The following is a 16082-nucleotide window of genomic DNA, read 5'->3' as shown; positions in this document are numbered from 1 at the left end:
CCTCTCCGACGCAGCCTGGACCTCACCGAGGGAACCGGCAGCGTTGTTTGCTTAAAATTCGCGCGTTTACTTCCTTACGTGAAGTCCCGGCTTGTGATTGGTCGCGTGCCGCCCATGTGACCGCGACGCGACCAATCACAAGCCAGAACGTAATTTTAAAATCCTGAAGGACCTGAAATTACGTCACGGCTTGCTGTGATTGGTCGCGTCGCGGCCACATGGGCGGCACGCGACCAATCACAAGCCGGGACTTCACGTAAGGAAGTAAACGCGCGAATTTTAAGCAAACAACGCTGCCGGTTCCCTCGCTGAGGTCCAGGCTGCGTCGGAGAGGTGAGTATAGCAATATTTTTTATTTTAATTCTCTCTTTTACACATTATTACATTAATGTTGTTTCGATACCGATACCCGATACCACAAAAGTACCGGATCTCGGTATCGGAATTCCGATACCCGCAAGTATCGGCCGATACCCGATACTTGCGGTATCGGAATGCTCAACACTATCCACAACAAGTGAACTGCAAAAAGACAAGCAAGGACTTAGCTTTGCTGAAATGGTCAGAGTGACAGGGAAATCCTCAGAGAGCCATGACTCCAAGCTCAACAATTGACAACTGGCATTGAATTAGGGAAAAGACCAGACTAATATAGCAGAGCCAGAAAGACGATCAGTGAAAACAGCTGCTGATGCTAAATCCAAGAAGCAGCCATACCACTCAAAACCACAGGAGGGAGCCCAAGAGCAGAACTCACAAAAATGCTACTTATAACCACCGGAGGGAGCCCAAGAGCGGAATTCACAACAGTACCCCCTCTTGAGGAGGGGTCACCGAACCCTCACCAGAGCCCCCAGGCCGATCAGGACGAGCCAAATGAAAAGCACGAACCAAATCGGCGGCATGGACATCGGAGGCAACCACCCAAGAATTATCCTCCTGGCCATAACCCTTCCACTTGACAAGATACTGAAGCCTCCGCCTCAAAAAACGAGAATCCAAAATTTTCTCAACCACATATTCCAACTCCCCCTCAACCAACACCGGGGCAGGAGGATAAACAGATGGAACAACGGGTACCACATATCTCCGCAACAAAGATCTATGGAAAACATTGTGGATGGCAAAAGAGGCTGGAAGGGCCAAACGAAAAGACACTGGATTGATAATCTCAGAAATCTTATAAGGACCAATAAACTGAGGCTTGAACTTAGGGGAACAAACCTTCATAGGAACATGACGAGAGGATAACCAGACTAAATCCCCCACACGAAGCCGAGGACCAACACACCGACGGCGGATAGCAAAACGCTGAGCCTTTTCCTGAGACAACGTCAAATTGTCTACCACATGAGTCCAAATCTGCTGCAACCTGTCCATCACAGAATCCACACCAGGACAATCAGAAGGCTCAACCTGCCCTGAAGAAAAACGAGGATGGAAACCAAAATTACAAAAGAAAGGCGAAACCAAAGTAGCCGAACTGGCCCGATTATTAAGGGCAAACTCGGCCAACGACAAGAAAGCCACCCAATCATCCTGATCAGCAGACACAAAGCATCTCAAATAGGTTTCCAAGGTTTGGTTAGTTCGCTCAGTTTGGCCATTTGTCTGAGGATGGAACGCCGAAGAAAAAGACAAATTAATATCCATCTTAGCACAAAAGGCCCGCCAAAACCTGGAAACAAACTGGGAACCTCTGTCAGACACAATATTCTCTGGAATGCCATGCAAACGAACCACATGCTGAAAAAATAATGGAACCAAATCAGAGCAGGAAGGCAATTTAGGCAAAAATACCAAATGGACCATTTTAGAGAACTGGTCACAAACCACCCAGATAACAGACATCCTCTGGGACACAGGTAGATCCATGGAAATATGCGTCCAAGGCCTCTCTGGGACCGGCAAAGGCAAAAGCAACCCACTAGCGCGGGAACAGCAAGGCTTAGCCCGGGCACAAGTCCCACAGGACTGCACAAAAGAACGCACATCCCGCGACAAGGAAGGCCACCAAAAGGACCTAGCAACCAAATCTCTGGTATCAAAAATCCCAGGATGACCAGCCAACACAGAACAATGGACCTCAGAAATTACCTTACTTGTCCATCTATCAGGAACAAACAGCTTCCCCACAGGACAGCGGTCAGGTTTATCAGCCTGAAATTCCTGAAGCGCCCGCCGCAAATCAGGGGAGATGGCAGACAGAATCACCCCTTCCCTAAGAATGCCAACCGGCTCAAGGACTCCAGGAGAATCAGGCAAAAAACTCCTAGAGAGGGCATCCGCTTTAACATTCTTAGATCCTGGAAGATATGAGACCACAAAATCAAAACAGGAGAAAAACAGGGACCACCGAGCCTGTCTAGGGTTCAGCCGCATGGCCGACTCGAGGTAAATCAGATTCTTATGATCGGTCAAGACCACAATGCGGTGCTTGGCTCCCTCAAGCCAATGTCGCCACTAGGGTTGAGCGAAACGGGTCGTTCATTTTCATAAGTCGCTGACTTTTAGCAAAGTCGGCGTCTCATGAAACCCGACCCGATCCCTGTGCGGGGTCGGCAATGCGGTACGCGATCTTGGCGCCAAAGTCGCGTTTCGTATGACACGTTTAGCGCCATTTTTTCAGCCAATGAATGAGTGTGGGCAGAGTGATGACATAGGTCTTAGGGGAGTGAACGCCTATCGTCATGTTATCGCTTGTGCGCAGTAGGGATTTGGAATGTGCAATACGAAATTTTCTGTGCTGGGAGAGAGGAGGAGGAGGAGGAGGTGGATTATTTCCTTCATTGGGTTTCGTGTTTCGGCCGAAACCCGACTTTTCACGGTGGTCGGCCGATTTCACTTGACTCGACTTTTAAGACAGTCGGGTTTCACAAAACCCGACTCGACCCTAAAAAACTAAAGGTCGCTCAACCCTAGTTGCCACTCCTCAAATGCCCACTTCATAGCCAACAACTCCCCATTGCCGACATCATAATTGCGTTCCGCAGGCGAAAACTTTCGGGAATAGAAGGCACATGGCTTCATCAAGGAACCATCAGAATTCCTCTGTGACAAAACGGCCCCTGCCCCAATCTCAGAAGCGTCAACCTCAACCTGAAAAGGAAGAGAAACATCCGGCTGACGCAAGACAGGGGCAGAAGTAAATCGGCGTTTAAGCTCCTGAAAGGCCTCAACAGCCTCAGAGGACCAATTAGTCACATCAGCGCCTTTCTTCGTCAAATCGGTAAGGGGTTTAACCACACTAGAGAAGTTGGCAATGAAACGGCGATAAAAATTAGCAAAGCCCAAACATTTCTGAAGGCTCTTCACAGATGTGGGTTGAATCCAGTCATGAATGGCTTGGACCTTAACAGGATCCATTTCTATAGACGAAGGAGAAAAAATAAACCCCCCAAAAAAGACCTTCTGAACTCCAAATAGGCACTTAGACCCCGTCACAAATAGAGCATTATCACGAAGGATCTGGAATACCATCCTGACCTGCTTCACATGAGACTCCCAATCATTGGAAAAAATCAAAATATCATCCAAATACACAATCAAGAATTTGTCAAGATAATTGCGGAAAATATCATGCATAAAGGACTGAAATACAGAAGGAGCATTAGAAAGCCCGAAAGGCATCACCAGGTATTCAAAATGGCCTTCGGGCGTATTAAATGCAGTTTTCCATTCATCACTCTGTTTAATACGAACAAGATTATATGCCCCTGGAAGGTCAATCTTGGTAAACCAACTAGCCTCCTTAATTTGAGCAAACAAATCAGAGAGCAAAGGTAAAGGGTATTGGAATTTGACCGTGATCTTATTAAGAAGGCGATAATCAATACAGGGTCTCAAGGAGCCATCCTTCTTGGCAACAAAAAAGAATCACGCTCCCAATGGTGACGAAGATGGCCGAATATGCCCCTTCTCTAAAGACTCCTTTACATAGCTCCGCATGGCGGTATGTTCAGGCACAGACAGGTTGAAAAGTCGGCCCTTAGGGAACTTACAGCCAGGAATCAAGTCAATAGCACAATCACAGTCCCTATGTGGAGGAAGGGAACTGGACTTGGGCTCATCAAATACATCCTGTAAATCTGACAAAAATTCAGGAACAACAGAAGAGGGGGAAGAGGAAATTGACATTAAAGGAACGTCACTATGTACCCCTTGACAACCCCAACTAGTCACAGACATTGATTTCCAATCCAGCACTGAATTGTGTACTTGTAACCATGGAAAACCCAGTACAACAACATCATGTAAATTATGCAACACCAGAAAACGGCAATCTTCCTGATGTGCTGGAGCCATGCGCATAGTCAGCTGAGTCCAATACTGAGGTTTATTCTTGGCCAACGGTGTAGCATCAATACCCCTTAAGGGTATGGGACTCTGCAAAGGCTGCAAAGAAAAACCACAGCGCCTAGCGAATTCTAAGTCCATTAAGTTCAGAGCAGCGCCTGAATCCACAAATGCCATGACAGAAAAAGATGACAATGAGCAAATCAGGGTCACAGACAGGAGAAACTTAGGCTGTACAGTACTAATGGTAACAGATCTAGCGACCCTCTTAATACGCTTAGGGCAATCAGAAATAGCATGAGCAGAATCCCCACAGTAAAAACACAGCCCATTCTGACGTCTGTATCCCCTCTGTTCCGCTCTAGTCAAAATCCTATCACATTGCATGGGCTCAGGACTCTGCTCCGAGGACGCTGCCATATGGTGCACCACTTTGCGTTCGCGCAGGCGCCGATCAATCTGAATGGCCAGAGACATAGATTCGCTCAAACCAACAGGCATGGGGAACCCCACCATAACATCTTTAAGGACTTCAGAAAGACCCTTTCTGAAAATTGCTGCCAGAGCGTCCTCATTCCATTTAGTGGGCACAGATCATTTTCTAAATTTCTGGCAGTATAATTCTGCCGCTTCCTGACCCTGACACAGGGCCAACAGTGTTTTCTCAGCATGCTCTACAGAGTTAGGTTCGTCATACAATAATCCAAGCGATTGAAAAAATGCATCTACATTAAGCAATGCCGGATCCCCTGACTCAAGGGAGAATGCCCAGTCCTGAGGGTCACCACGCAGCAGAGAAATAACTATTTTTACTTGCTGAATGGGGTCACCAGAGGAACGGGGTTTCAGAGCAAAAAACAATTTGCAGTTATTTTTAAAGTTCAAAAACTTAGATCTATCCCCGTAAAACAAATCTGGAGTAGGAATTCTAGGCTCTAAGGCCGGAATCTGAACAACATAATCTTGAATACTCTGTACTCTTGCAGCAAGCTGATCCACACGAGAAAACAACCCCTGAACATCCATGCCCGCATCCAAATCCTGAATCACCCAGACATTAAGAGGAAGGAAAAAGACAAAACAGACTAAAGAAAAAAAAAATGGCTCAGAACTCTTTTTCTTTTCCTTCTTTTGAGATGCATTCAGCTCATTTTGGGCCAGTTGTACTGTTATGGTCTGGTGATTAAGGAGCGACATGCGACTAGCTCTGAGCAGGTGGTAACTATACCGACCGCAGTTCCTGATCTTAACACAGACACTAGCAGTAGCCGTGGGATGTTCCTGTCACTCCCTGGACACTTCGTCACAGCCGGAGATCTAGCTACCCCTAAAGGTAGAAGCAGGAAAGCTATCTTGCCTCAGAGAAAATCCCCAAAGGATAGGACAGCCCCCCACAAATAATGACTGTGAGAGGAGAAGGAAATGACATACGTAGTATGAAACAAGATTTAGCAAAGGAGGCCACTACTAGCTAGACAGAATTAGTACAGAACAGAAAACTGTGCGGTCAGTAATGAGAACTAGAAAAAGTCCACCGCAGAGAAATGCAAAAATCTCCACACCTGACTAAAGTGTGGAGGGAAAACTCTGCTGCCCAGAGCTTCCAGCTTAGCTGACTAGATACATACTGATAAGCTGGACAAATGAGCAAAACATAGAAAGTGCTAAACAACAAAGTCCACAACAAGTGAACTGCAAAAAGACAAGCAAGGACTTAGCTTTGCTGAAATGGTCAGAGTGACAGGGAAATCCTCAGAGAGCCATGCCTCCAAGCTCAACAATTGACAACTGGCATTGAATTAGGGAAAAGGCCAGACTCATATAGCAGAGCCAGAAAGGTGATCAGTGAAAACAGCTGCTGATGCTAATTCCAAGAAGCAGCCATACCACTCAAAACCACAGGAGGGAGCCCAAGAGCAGAACTCACAAAAATGCTACTTATAACCACCGGAGAGGCCCAAGAGCGGAATTCACAACAGGCGCTTGCGTGAGTGTAGAGTTGTGCACACCATGGCATTGTCTTCCGAGCGGAGTCCTGAGCCAATGCAGTGTGATAGGATTGTGTCTGGAGCTGAACGCCAAGGATTCAGACGTCAGAATAGGTTGTGCTTTTACTGCGGCGATTCTGCTCATGTTATTTCTGATTGCCCTAAGCGTGCCAAGAGAATCTCTAATTCCGTTACCATCAGTACTGTACAACCTAAATTTCTGTTATCTGTGACCCTGATCTGCTCATTATCATCATTCTCTGTCATGGCATTTGTGGATTCAGGCGCCGCTTTAAATTTGATGGACTTAGAATTTGCCAGACGTTGTGGTTTTCCCTTACAGCCTTTGCGGAGTCCTATCCCTTTGAGGGGTATTGATGCTACACCATTGGCTAAAAATAAACCTCAGTTTTTGACACAGTTAACCATGTGCATGGCGCCAGCCCAACAGGAAGATTGTTGTTTCCTGGTGTTGCATAATTTGCATGATGCTATTGTGCTGGGGTTTCCATGGTTACAGGTACATAATCCGGTGTTGGATTGGAAATCTATGTCTGTGACTAGTTGGGGTTGTCAGGGGGTTCATGATGACGTTCCTCTGATGTCAATTTCCTCCTCCCCCTCTTCTGAAATTCCTGAGTTTTTGTCAGATTTCCAGGATGTTTTCGATGAGCCCAAGTCCAGTTCCCTTCCACCGCATAGGGACTGTGATTGTGCTATTGACTTGATTCCAGGCTCTAAGTTTCCTAAGGGCTGACTTTTCAACCTGTCTGTGCCTGAACATGCCGCCATGCGGAGCTATGTAAAGGAGTCTTTGGAGAAGGGGCATATTCGGCCATCTTCTTCTCCATTGGGAGCAGGTTTTTTTTTGTTGCCAAGAAGGATGGCTCCTTGAGACCCTGTATTGATTATCGCCTCTTGAATAAGATCACGGTCAAATTCCAATACCCTTTGCCTTTGCTTTCTGATTTGTTTGCCAGGATTAAGGGGGCTAGTTGGTTTACTAAGATTGACCTTCGAGGGGCATATAATCTTGTTCGTATTAAGCAGGGTGACGAATGGAAAACTGCGTTTAATACGCCTGAGGGCCATTTTGAATATCTTGTGATGCCATTCGGACTCTCTAATGCCCCATCTGTGTTTCAGTCCTTCATGCATGATATTTTTCGGAATTATCTTGATAAATTCATGATTGTATATTTGGATGATATTTTGATTTTTTCAGATGATTGGGAGTCTCATGTGAAACAAGTCAGGATGGTATTTCAGGTCCTTCGTGATAATGCCTTGTTTGTGAAGGGGTCTAAGTGCCTCTTTGGAGTACAGAAGGTTTCTTTTTTGGGCTTCATTTTTTTTCCATCATCTATAGAAATGGATCCGGTTAAGGTTCAGGCCATTCATGATTGGATCCAGCCCACATCCATGAAGAGCCTTCAGCAATTTTTGGGCTTTGCTAATTTTTATCGCCGTTTCATTGCCAACTTCTCCAGTGTGGTTAAACCCCTGACCGATTTGACGAGGAAGGGCGCTGATGTAGCTAATTGGTCCTCTGAGGCTGTTTCTACCTTTCAGGAGCTTAAGCGCCGATTTACTTCTGCCCCTGTGTTGTGTCAGCCGGATGTTTCTCTTCCTTTTCAGGTTGAGGTTGACGCTTCTGAGATTGGGGCAGGGGCCGTTTTGTCTCAGAGGAATTCTGATGGTTCCTTGATGAAACCGTGTGCCTTCTTTTCTCGAAAGTTTTCGCCTGCGGAACGCAATTATGATGTCGGCAATCGTGAGTTGTTGGCTATGAAGTGGGCATTTGAGGAGTGGCGACATTGGCTTGAGGGGGCCAAGCACCATATTGTGGTCTTGACCGATCATAAGAATCTGATTTACCTCGAGTCTGCCAAACGGCTGACTCCTAGACAGGCCCGATGGTCCCTGTTTTTCTCCCGTTTTGATTTTGTTGTCTCGTATCTTTCCGGGTTCTAAGAATGTTAAGGCTGATGCCCTCTCTAGGAGTTTTTTGCCTGATTCCCCTGGGATTCTTGAGCCGGTTGGTATTCTGAAGGAGGGGGTGTGTTATGATACCAGTGGTAGAGGATCTCTGATATTCCGGCAAGATAGCAAAAACATAAATACTGCTCTAGGGAGGTGGAAACTGGGCTAACCGCATACCTGATCCTAACACACACAACTAGAATCAGCCAGTGAACGTGCCTACGTTGGTTCTAGACGTCTCGAGCCAGCCGGAGAACTGACTACCCCTAGAGGGAAAATAAGACCTCACTTGCCTCCAGAGAAATTGAACCCCAAAGATATAGAAAGCCCCCAACAAATAATAACGGTGAGGCAAGAGGAAAACACAAACGTAGAGATGAACTAGATTCAGCAAAGTGAGGCCCACTAGTCTAGATAGACAGAAAATAGACAGTGGACTATGCGGTCAGCAGAAAACCCTACAAAAACATCCACGCTGAACATTCAAGAACCCCCACACCGACTGACGGTGCGGAGGGAGAATATCAGCCCCCTAGAGCTTCCAGTGAGCCAGAAAATCAAATATTAAGCAAGCTGGACAAAGACACTGAAAAATGCAAACGATCCAAATTATACAAAACGGACTTAGCTTTTCTTGCATGAGACAGACTGAAAGGATTCCGGAGGAGACCATATAGGTCTGGATACAACGATGCCAGGCAAGAGACTGAGTCCGGAGGAGACTTAAATAGGGAACACCCGCTGCTTAACGACACAGCTGGAGCTCAGGCCTGCAACAAGACATGCCTAACACAATACCGTTAGTGACCACCAGAGGGAGCCCAGAAACACAGTTCACAACAGTACCCCCCCTTGAGGAGGGGTCAAAGAACCCTCACCAAGACCCCCAGGGCGATCAGGATGAGCAGCGTGAAAGGCATGAACAAAATCAGCTGCATGAACATCAGAGGCGACAACCCAGGAATTATCCTCCTGACCATAGCCTTTCCACTTAACTAAATACTGGAGTTTCCGTCTAGAGATATGAGAATCCAGAATCTTCTCCACCACGTACTCCAACTCGCCCTCAACCAAAACCGGGGCAGGAGGCTCAACAGCAGGAACCATAGGCACCACGTACCGCCGCAACAAGGACCTATGGAACACATTATGAATAGCAAATGACGCTGGAAGGTCCAAGCGAAAAGACACCGGGTTAAGGATTTCCAAAATCTTATAAGGACCGATAAAGCGAGGCTTGAACTTAGGAGAGGAGACTTTCAAAGGAACATGCCGAGAAGACAACCAAACCAAATCCCCAACACGCGGTCGGGGACCCACACCGCGGCGGCGGTTGGCAAAACGCTGGGCCTTGTCTTGTGACAATTTCAAATTGTCCACCACATGGTTCCAAATCCGCTGCAACCTATCCACCACAGAATCAACCCCAGGACAGTCAGAAGGTTCAACCTGGCCCGAGGAGAAACGAGGATTAAAACCAGAGTTGCAGAAAAAGGGTGAAACCAAAGTGGCAGAACTAGCACGATTATTAAGGGCAAACTCGGCCAGTGGCAAAAAGGTAACCCAGTCGTCCTGATCAGCAGAAACAAAACATCTCAAATAAGTCTCCAACGTCTGATTAGTTCGCTTGGTCTGGCCATTAGTCCGAGGATGAAAAGCCGACGAAAAAGACAAATCAATACCCATCTTAGCACAAAAGGATCGCCAGAATCTGGACACAAACTGGGATCCTCTGTCAGACACAATATTCTCAGGGATGCCGTGCAAACGAACCACATTCTGGAAGAACAAAGGGACCAAATCAGAGGAGGAAGGCAACTTAGGCAAGGGCACCAAATGGACCATTTTAGAAAAACGATCGCACACCACCCAGATGACAGACATCTTCTGAGATACCGGAAGATCCGAAATGAAATCCATGGAAATGTGCGTCCAAGGCCTCTTTGGGATAGGCAAGGGCAAAAGCAACCCGCTGGCACGAGAACAGCAAGGCTTAGCCCGAGCACAAATCCCACAGGACTGCACAAAAGAACGCACATCCCGTGACAAGGAAGGCCACCAAAAGGACCTAGCCACCAAATCTCTGGTACAGAAAATCCCAGGATGTCCCGCCAACACTGAAGAATGAACCTCAGAAATAACTCTGCTGGTCCATCTGTCAGGGACAAACAGTCTCTCTGGTGGGCAACGATCAGGCCTATCAGCCTGAAATTTCTGCAGCACTCGTCGCAAATCTGGGGAAATGGCAGACAAAGTCACTCCCTCTCTGAGAATACCAGCCGGCTCCGAGACTCCCGGAGAGTCAGGCACAAAACTCCTAGAAAGTGCATCAGCCTTCACGTTCTTCGAACCAGGCAGGTACGAGACCACAAAGTCAAAACGGGAGAAAAACAACGACCAACGAGCCTGTCTAGGATTCAGGCGCTTGGCAGATTCGAGGTAAATCAGATTTTTATGATCAGTCAAGACCACCACACGATGCTTAGCTCCCTCGAGCCAATGTCGCCACTCCTCAAATGCCCACTTCATAGCCAACAACTCACGATTACCAACATCATAGTTCCGCTCAGCAGGCGAAAATTTTCTTGAAAAGAAGGCGCATGGCTTCATCACGGAGCCATCAGAACTTTTTTGCGACAAAACAGCCCCTGCACCAATCTCAGAAGCATCAACTTCAACCTGGAAGGGAAGAGAGACATCCGGCTGGCACAAGACTGGTGCTGAAGTAAACCGACGCTTCAGCTCCCGAAAGGCCTCCACGGCCGCAGGAGACCAAATAGCAACATCAGAACCCTTCTTGGTCATATCTGTCAAAGGTTTAACCACGCTGGAAAAATTAGCGATAAAACGACGGTAAAAATTAGCAAAGCCCAAGAACTTCTGCAGGCTCTTAACAGACGTGGGCTAAGTCCAGTCATGAATGGCACGGACCTTGACTGGGTCCATCTCCACAGTAGAAGGGGAAAAAATAAAACCCAAAAAAGAAACCTTCTGTACCCCAAAGATACATTTTGAGCCCTTCACTAATAGAGCATTCTCACGCAGAACCTGAAACACCATCCTGACCTGGTTCACATGGGACTCCCAATCATCAGAAAAAACCAAAATATCATCCAGATAAATAATCATAAATTTATCCAGATATTTCCGGAAGATGTCATGCATGAAGGACTGAAACACAGAAGGGGCATTCAATAATCCAAAAGGCATCACCAGGTACTCAAAATGACCCTCGGGCGTATTAAATGCCGTTTTCCATTCATCTCCCTGCTTTATGCGCACCAGGTTATACGCACCACGAAGATCTATCTTGGTGAACCAACTGGATCCCTTAATCCGAGCAAACAAATCAGACAACAATGGCAAAGGATACTGAAATTTAACCGTGATCTTATTCAGAAGACGATAATCTATACAAGGTCTCAAAGACCCATCTTTCTTGCCCACAAAAAAGAATCCTGCACCAAGAGGAGAAGAGGATAGGCGAATATGTCCCTTCTCCAAAGACTCCTTTATATAACTCCGCATCGCGGCATGCTCTGGCACAGATAAATTAAAGAGTCGTCCCTTAGGAAACTTACTACCAGGAATCAAATCTATAGCACAATCACAGTCCCTATGAGGAGGAAGGGCACTGGACCTGGCCTCATTAAATACATCCTGAAAGTCTGACAAAAACTCAGGGGTCTCAGAAGGAGTAGAAGAAGCAATAGACACCAATGGAGAATCGCCATGAATCCCCTGACACCCCCAACTAGACACAGTCATAGCTTTCCAATCTAAAACTGGATTATGGGCCTGTAACCATGGCAGACTCAAAACGACAACATCATGCATTTTATGCAGTACCAGAAAATGAATCACCTCCTGATGTACAGGAGTCATGCACATGGTCACTTGCGTCCAATACTGAGGTTTATTCTCTGCCAATGGCGTAGAGTCAATTCCTCTAAGAGGAATAGGATTTTCCAAAGGCTCCAGGACAAAACCGCAGCGCTTGGCAGACGACAAATCCATCAGACTTAAAGCAGCACCAGAATCCACAAAAGCCATAACTGAGTAAGAAGATAATGAACAAATTAAAGTCACAGACAAAATAAACTTAGGCTGAAAAGTACCAATGGCGACAGGATTAACAATTTTTTTTAAGCGTTTAGAGCATGCTGAGATAACATGTGTTGAATCACCACAGTAGAAACACAACCCATTTTGACGTCTATGATTTTGTCGCTCGGCTCTGGTCAAAATTCTGTCACATTGCATAGAATCAGGTGACCGTTCAGACAGCACCGCCAAAGGATTAACAGATTTGCGCTCCCGCAAACGTCGATCAATTTGAATGGCCAGAGCCATTGAATCATTCAGACCTGTAGGGATAGGAAACCCCACCATGACATCTTTAATGGCTTCAGAAAGACCATTTCTGAAATTTGCGGCCAGTGCACACTCATTCCATTGAGTAAGCACGGACCATTTCCGAAATTTTTGACAATATACCTCAGCTTCGTCCTGACCCTGAGAGATAGCCAGCAACATCTTTTCAGCCTGATTTTCAAGATTAGGCTCCTCATAAAGCAAATCAAGTGCCAGGAAAAACGCATCAACATTCACCAATGCAGGATCTCCTGGCGCCAGAGAGAAGGCCCAATCTTGACGGTCGCCGCGCAAGAAGGAAATAACAATCTTAACTTGCTGAGCGGAATCACCAGAGGAACGAGGTTTCAGAGACAGAAACAATTTGCAATTATTCCTAAAATTCAGGAACTTAGATCTATCTCCAAAAAACGGCTCAGGAATAGGTATTTTTGGTTCAGACATAGGGCTATGGATAACAAAATCCTGAATGCTTTGCACCCTAGCAGCAAGCTGATCCACACTAGAAGTCAGAGTTTGGACATTCATATCTGCAGCAGAGTTCCAGCCACTCAGAGAAAAAGGGGATGGAAGAAGCTAGGCAAACTGCAGCAACAAAAAAAAACAAAAAAAACTCAGAACTTCTTTTTAATCCTGCTTCTGCGATGCAATAAACATTTTCTTTTGGCCTGGCATACTGTTATGATCCCAGTGGTAGAGGATCTCTGATATTCCGGCAAGATAGCAAAAACATAAATACTGCTCTAGGGAGGTGGAAACTGGGCTAACCGCATACCTGATCCTAACACACACAACTAGAAGCAGCCGGTGAACGTGCCTACGTTGGTTCTAGACGTCTCGAGCCAGCCGGAGAACTGACTACCCCTAGAGGGAAAATAAGACCTCACTTGCCTCCAGAGAAATTGAACCCCAAAGATATAGAAAGCCCCCAACAAATAATAACGGTGAGGCAAGAGGAAAACACAAACGTAGAGATGAACTAGATTCAGCAAAGTGAGGCCCACTAGTCTAGATAGACAGAAAATAGACAGTGGACTATGCGGTCAGCAGAAAACCCTACAAAAACATCCACGCTGAACATTCAAGAACCCCCACACCGACTGACGGTGCGGAGGGAGAATATCAGCCCCCTAGAGCTTCCAGCGAGCCAGAAAATCAAATATTAAGCAAGCTGGACAAAGACACTGAAAAATGCAAACGATCCAAATTATACAAAACGGACTTAGCTTTTCTTGCATGAGACAGACTGAAAGGAATCTGGAGGAGACCATATAGGTCTGGATACAACGATGCCAGGCAAGAGACTGAGTCCGGAGGAGACTTAAATAGGGAACACCCGCTGCTTAACGACACAGCTGGAGCTCAGGCCTGCAACAAGACATGCCTAACACAATACCGTTAGTGACCACCAGAGGGAGCCCAGAAACACAGTTCACAACAGGGGTGATTCTTTCTGCCATCTCCCCTGATTTGCGACGGGTTCTTCAGGAGTTTCAGGCTGATAAACCTGATCGCTGTCCAGCGGGGAAACTGTTTGTTCCTGACAGATGGACTAGTAAAGTGATTTCTGAGGTTCACTGTTCTGTGTTGGCTGGCCATCCTGGGATTTTTGGTACCAGAGATTTGGTTAGTAAGTCCTTTTGGTGGCCTTCTTTGTCACGGGATGTGCGTTCTTTTGTGCAGTCCTGTGGGACTTGTGCGCGGGACAAACCTTGCTGCTCCCGCGCCAGTGGGTTGCTTTTGCCTTTGCCGGTCCCTGAGAGGCCTTGGACGCATATTTCTATGGATTTTATTTCGGATCTTCCTGTTTCCCAGAGGATGTCTGTTATCTGGGTGGTCTGTGACCGGTTTTCTAAGATGGTTCATTTGGTACCTTTGCCTAAATTGCATTCCTCTTCTGAGTTGGTTCCGTTGTTTTTTCAGCATGTGGTTCGTTTGCATGGCATTCCGGAGAATATTTTGTCCGATAGAGGTTCCCAGTTTGTTTCTAGGTTTTGGCGGTCCTTTTGTGCTAAGCTGGGCATTGATTTGTCTTTTTCTTCCGCATTTCATCCTCAGACAAACGGCCAAACCGAGCGAACTAACCAGACTTTGGAAACTTATTTGAGATGCTTTGTGTCTGCCGATCAGGATGATTGGGTGGCTTTCTTGCCATTGGCCGAGTTTGCCCTTAATAATCAGGCTAGTTCTGCTACCTTGGTTTCACCATTCTTTTGTAGTTCTGGGTTTCATTTTAGTTTTTCTTCAGGGCAGGTTGAGTCTTCTGATTGTCCTGGGGTGGACTCTGTGGTTGACAGGTTGCAGCAGATTTGGGCTCATGTTGTGGACAATTTGGTGTTGTCTCAGGAGGAGGCTCAGCATTTTGCCAACCTTCATCGGCGTGTGGGTTCCCGGCTTCGGGTTGGGGATTTGGTCTGGTTGTCTTCTCCTCATGTTCCTATGAAGGTTTCTTCCCCGAAGTTCAAGCCTCGGTTTATTGGTCCTTATAGGATTTCTGAGATTATCAATCCAGTGTCTTTTCGTTTGGCCCTTCCAGCCTCTTTTTCCATCCATAATGTTTTTCATAGATCTTTGTTGCGGAAATATGTGGTGCCCGTGGTTCCCTCTGTTGATCCTCCTGCCCCGGTGTTGATTGATGGGGAGTTGGAGTATGTTGTGGAGAAGATCTTGGATTCTCGTTTTTCAAGACGGAGGCTTCAGTATCTTGTCAAGTGGAAGGGTTATGGCCAGGAGGATAATTCTTGGGTTGTTGCCTCCGATGTTCATGCTGACGATTTGGTTCGTGCCTTCCATTTGGCTCGTCCGGATCGGCCTGGGGGCTCTGGTGAGGGTTCAGTGACCCCTCCTCAAGGGGGGGGGTACTGTTGTGAATTCTGTTGTGGGTTCTGCTCTTGGGCTCCCTCCGGTGGTTATAAGTGGTAGTGCTGCTGTTTGTCCTTCACAGCAGTCATCAGGTGCTTCCACTTTGGACGGGGCTATTTAGTCTGGCTTCACCCTTTAGTGAGTGCCAGTTGTCCATTGTTTTCTTGAGGATTCACCTCTCTGCTTGGTTTCTCCTGCTGGATTGTCCAAATCATCAAGGATAAGTCCTGGCTTTGTTTTTGCAGTCCACATGTGGTGGACTTTATAGTTCAGTGAATTGCTATGTTTTTCTTGTCCAGCTTTGTCTGTGTAAGGATTTATTCAGCCAAGCTGGAAGCTCTGGAGTCGCAGAGTTACCCTCCATGCCTTTAGTTAGGTGTGGAGATTTTTGTATTCTCTGTGGTGGATTTTTGTAGTATTTTAATACTGACTGCACAGTACTCTGTCCTGTCTTTTCTTTCTAGGTAGCGTGGCCTCCTTTGCTAAATTCTGTTTTCAGTCTGCGTTTGTAATTTCCCTCTCCTCACAGTCAATATTTGTGGGGGGCTGTCTTTCCTTTGGGGATTTTCTCTGAGGCAA

The sequence above is a fragment of the Ranitomeya variabilis genome, chromosome 1 (genome assembly GCF_051348905.1).
Source record: "Ranitomeya variabilis isolate aRanVar5 chromosome 1, aRanVar5.hap1, whole genome shotgun sequence".
Taxonomy (NCBI): Eukaryota; Metazoa; Chordata; class Amphibia; order Anura; family Dendrobatidae; genus Ranitomeya; species Ranitomeya variabilis.
The sequence above is the reverse complement of the archived record's forward strand: the minus strand, read 5'-3'. Positions refer to the sequence as shown.